This window comes from Apium graveolens, chromosome 9 (assembly GCF_009905375.1).
Source record: "Apium graveolens cultivar Ventura chromosome 9, ASM990537v1, whole genome shotgun sequence".
Lineage (NCBI taxonomy): Eukaryota > Viridiplantae > Streptophyta > Magnoliopsida > Apiales > Apiaceae > Apium > Apium graveolens.
In genome coordinates, this window is record NC_133655.1 from 58,921,579 (window position 1) to 58,927,162 (window position 5,584).

Sequence of the window (5,584 nt, forward strand, 5' to 3'; positions counted from 1 at the left end):
AAGATCCCATGTGGTTTATCATGGTTTTTGTTGTAAATCATGAGGGTTGATCATGATAGTTTTTTCTATTCTGGTTTTTTTGATGTAATAGAATAGGCTTGTTCAGTTGTATTAAGTTGTATGTAGTTGTTTGAGCGATTAAGCTGTAAGAAACAGAGATTTTCCACTGTTGCATTCTATTTTCGGGGAGCTTCGCTGTTGTGGCTGCGGATTTTGCATATGATGTCTGATTTGGGCTTGTAATACCTTTCAAAAATGGCAGAACCAGATGAACATGCTACAATATATCTAAAGATCTATTGCCCTAATTTTCAGGTCGTTCTGAGGATGTTTAGGCTTTCAACCAGGCTCTCGAAGTTTTCGAGAAATTTCGAAGGATGAATTCAAGGCATTCATTGATCAAGATATCGGTTGATCAAGACATCTGTTGATCAAGTCATCCATTGATGATCAAGTCATCCGTTGATAATCAAGTTATCCGTTGATCAAGTCATCCGTTGATGATCAAGTTATCCGTTGATCAAGTCATTTGTTGATGATCAAAGACATCTGTTGATCAGCTTATATGGGGCCATAATAGTGAATGTGCTTTATCATATTTTACATAATTTTGGATGATCTTGATTATTGCTACTATGTGTTTCTTGTCTGTGTTATTATGCCATGTGATATAACTCTTAGCATGCTAGAATGACATGGACATAGGAATGTATTAATTAATGCTTTAATCATGAGAGTATAATCCTATGTTATGTGTTCTTTGTTGTTGACATAATACTTGTGGAATTCGAAGAAATAACATAGAACGATGCATCTAGATTAAAATCCTCAAAGTAAATACTAAGTGGGAGAGGGAATTAATATGAAATTAAATCCCATGATCTCCATTATTGTTTGTATGTAATTTAACATAAAGACAAATATAAATTATATATGCGTCACCCATTATGGCATATAATTTATGGTGTCTAGAATGTTATAGAAATTGCTAGAACAAACTTCTTACATTAATAACGAATATTGGAAGGTATACATGTCACCCATCGTGGCATACCAAGTTTCATAGATTTCGGATAAATATAAGATATCATTTGAAGGCATCTGGTATAATATGTTTAATTTAAGATTTGATGATGGTATACACTTAGCTATGAAAAATAATATAGACCACCCCAACGTGGCATATTGTTTAGTAATAGGACCAAAATAATATTTAAACAAATTTAGGTGGTATACATGTCACACGTCACGGCGTACCAGAAACTTATGGTGTTTAAATGTTAGTGCATTAATTTTAATAATTGTTAGATGAACCAATAGGTCTTAATATTTAATGTACCCTTTATATTCCATGTGATGTTTTATGCATAATTCTCAGGATACAATGGGTTTTAATCCACTGTTCACCATACTTAAGGATAACAAACTTACTGAACCTAAATATATTGAATGGAAATAAAATTTGGATATTATGTTGACTGCTGAGGAGTACAAGTTTTGCACTTATGAACCCAAGCCAGAGCATCTTGCTGCTGATGCTCCTGAAGATGAGAAAGAGTATTATAAGTGATGGATTAAGGCTAATGAGATGTCACGATGTTACATTCTGGCATCAATGTCGGGTGTTTTGCAATATCAGCATCAGTCTATGGCCACTGTTGCGGATATGCTCTTTAATCTCAAGTAACTTTTTGGAGATCAGAATAGGGCTGCTAGGAAAGTAGCCATGAAGGCTTTAATGAACACTTAGATGGCTGAAGGAAAGCCTGTAAGGGATCATGTTCTCAAGATGATGTCGCATCTGAATGAGATAGAGATACTTGGTGCTGAACTTGACGGGGAAACCCGGATTGACGTTATCCTTATAAACTTGTCCAAGAGTTTTGAGCAGTTTTGCTTGAATTACAACATGAACAAGAGGTTGTATAGTCTCGCAGAACTCCTGACAGAATTTCAGGCAGCTGAAGGATTATTTCGACAAAGTGTTCAAGTGAATGTGGCTGAGAAAGGTTCTTCCTCCAAGCCGAAAGGTATGAAGAAGAAGAAAAAGGCTCAGACACAGAAAGCTGTGAAGGCAGTGGGAGTTCAAGGTGGTGTAAAAAAGCCTAAGGGAAAGTGCTTCAGGTGCAAGCAGTGAAGTCACTAGAAACAGGATTGTCCTCTTCCTAGGAAGACAAACAATACTGGTATGTCTCTTTCTCTAGTTACAGAAACATATATAACGACTATATCTACGAGCACTTGGTGTGTAGATACAGGAGCCACTGATCATGTTTGTAATTCTATGCAGGGATTCTAGCTATCCAGAATGCTTAGAGATGGTGAGATGTACGTGTTCATGGGAGATTCCCTTGATATGTTACCTTCCTCTAACAGAATTTTATGCATACAATAAGAAGGGCTGATTCCTTTGATATCTGCTATAGTCCAACCAATTTCCGATTTGAACTCTCTCAGAATCCTCCGAAGCTTTTCCTCGTCACTACCTGAAAGTTCAGATGCAATAATCACAAGAAGATTATATGCATCACCTAAAAAAGCATACCTCAAATGCTCAGGTAAAGGCTTAAGCTCGAGAGTGGGGGCTTCCTCAATAGATGGATTGAGGTGTTTAGGAGCCTGTTCAATTCCTCCATTCCAAGATATTCAAAAGGCATATCAATCTTCCTCTTCCAGGGAGAAGCATTCAAATATTGCAGTTGTTCTTCACCTTCATCATCTTCAATATCTGAATTCCCCAATAAGGCCTTTTCTAAGGCATCATACCTCAGCAATTGATCAAGTTCCGAAGTCACCGCAGAATCGACCAACTCTACCTTTAAGCACTCCTCATTTTCCGTAGGAAATTTCATAGCATTGAACACATTAAAAGTCACATCCTGATCCAACACTCGTATTGTAAGCTCACCTTTCTACACATCTATCAAGGTTCGGCCAGTCGCCAAGAAAGGTCTTCCCAAGATTATGGAAATCTTCTTATCCTCCTCGAAATCAAGAATTACGAAATCAGCAGGGAAGATGAGTTTATCAACCTTGACCAAGACATCCTCCACAATACCTCGCGTAAATGTAATAGAACGGTCGGCCAACTGAAAGTCATATAAGTCGGTTTTGGATCAGGTAAGTCCAACTGCTTGAAGATTGACAAAGGAATTAGATTTATGCTAGCTCCCAAGTCACATAAGCATCTGTCAAAAGATACTTTTCCAATAGTACACGGAATAGTGAAGATTCCCGGATCTTTAAGCTTCGGAGGCAATTTCTGTTACAGTATAGCACCGCATTCCTCCGTGAGAGTGATAGCCTCTAAATCATCTAGCTTCACTTTTCGAGAGAGAATACCTTTCATAAACTTTGCGTAACTAAGCATCTGCTCAAGAGCCTCAGTGAAAGGTATATTGATATGAAGTTTCTTGAACACCTCCAGAAATATCTCAAATTACTTGTCCAGCTTTTTCTTCTGCAACCGCTTAGGAAAATGCGGTGGAGGATATATCTGTTTCTCCCATGTATTACCCTCAGGAGGAGTGTGCTCAACAATAGTCTTCCTTGGTTCCACTTCTACTTCCTGCTGCTCTACTTCTTTCTTAGCCCCAGCTTCTTCAGTCGACACTTGAGTTTGTTCGGGATTCGCAACCTTTCCAGACCTCAAAGTGATTTCTTTTACTTGCTCCTTAGCTTCCCTCTTTCCCTGAACTTCAGTGTCACTAGGTAGTGTACCAGGATGACGATATAGCAAGGCATTGGCAATTTTCCCAATTTGATTTTCCAAGGTCTTGATAGAAACATCTTGACTCTTGCACATAAGCTTCAACTCCTCTAATTCAGATTTTTCATTAGCTTGTTGCTGCTGGAGTTGCTGCCTTGGTGCATATTGCCGCTGCTGAAAACCAGGGGGTTGTACTACTTAGATGGATACTGCTGATAAGGCTGTTGAACCGTATTCTGAGCATTTCTCCAACTGAAATTAGGATGATTTGCGGTTGTTGGGATGATAAGTGGCTGGCATAGGTTGCTGCGAACGCTGAAAGTTGCTCACGAACTGAGCTGATTCACTAGAAATTGCACATTGATCAGTCTCATGGGCACCAGCACAAAGCTCACGGACACAAGTGATTTGATTAACTCCATAATTAGCCAGAGTGTCCACCTTGATCGTCAAAGCCTTAAGTTGGGCAGTAATAGCAGTTGTTGCATCTAACTCTAGAATTCTGGCTACTTTTCCCTAAGTCAGTCTCTGAGAAGGATTCTGGTATTCATTAGCAGCCATCAGTTTGATCAATTCATAAGCTTCATCGTAGCTCTTAGCCCACAAGGCTCCTCCTGATGCTGCATCGAGTATGGGTCTAGAAGTAGCACCCAATCCATTGTAGAAATAGATTATAATCATCCAATCAGGCATGCCATGGTGTGGGCACTTCCTTAGCATCTCCTTATATCGATCCCAAGCCTCACACGAAGATTCTCCAATTTGCTGAGCAAACTAAGTAAGAGCATTCCCGATTGCAGCAGTCTTCGCCATAGGGAAGAATTTAGTAAGAAACTTTTGAGCAAGATCTTTCCAAGTGGTGATAGACCCTGCTGGTAGAGAATGTAACCAGCACTTAGCTTTATCTCTCAGAGAGAATGGGAAGAGTCGCAGCTTAATAGAATCTTCAGTCACATCATTGAACTTGAAAGTGTCGCAGATCTCGATGAAATCCCTGATGTGCATGTTGGGGTCTTCAGTAGGAGAACCCCCAAACTGAACTGAGTTTTATATCATCTGATTCGTGCTTGACTTGATCTCAAAAGTGTTAGCCCTGATGGCTGGCATGATGATGCTTGACTGAATGTCATTGATCTTAGGCTGAGAATAGTCCATCAAAGCCTTAGGATTTTCTGCTTGATCTCCCATCACTACTAAAATTGGTTCCTCGACTTTCTCTTCTTCTTCTACCTTCTTTTCTTCTTCAAAAACTTCCCTTCGAACCACCACAACTTCTTCCTCGGCTTTATCCAGATTTTTCTTACGAGACCGTGAACGCGTATGCATACACCCTCGCTAGAGTACCTGAAATAAGACAAGGAAACAGATAAGTAACAATGTCCGAGTCAATTAACTTTAACGACCACTGATGGAAAACACATAAACTAAAAATTAACACCGAGTCCCCGGCAGTGGCGCCAAAAACTTGTTAGTCGCTAAACACGCGCTAATAATACACGCAAGTATACGCGTTCGCAAGTAGTATAAGATATAAATCAGATTCGTTCCCACAGAGACTGGTTTAGGTTAACTTTATAAATTATGCACTTAAGCAACAATGTATGGTTATTATTCAATGCTAAGATGAATAATAATTTGAGGTTGTCTAACTTCATTAAGTACTTCATTCAATAGCCTTTTCGTTCTTAACCTTAGCTTGCAATGGTGATGACACTAATCAGATAACACGAAACTGATAAATGCCAACTTTCATTGCACGAATACCATACTACCAGACATCCACAAAAGAGATAGAAGTTGAATAGACACCAATTATATTGAGACCCTATATGTCTATAGAATTTGACAACATAAAAGTTTAAGCACAAGTTATCT

The 5,584-nt window shown here is 39.0% G+C and overlaps 1 non-coding gene across 1 annotated transcript; it reads left to right on the forward strand.

Moving 5' to 3' along the window:
• The first annotated feature begins 4,400 nt into the window (after positions 1–4,400).
• LOC141688616 (small nucleolar RNA R71) lies at positions 4,401–4,507 on the forward strand. The gene has a single exon (XR_012562050.1). It is a non-coding gene; the product is annotated as a small nucleolar RNA R71 (small nucleolar RNA).
• Positions 4,508–5,584: the final 1,077 nt, after the last annotated feature.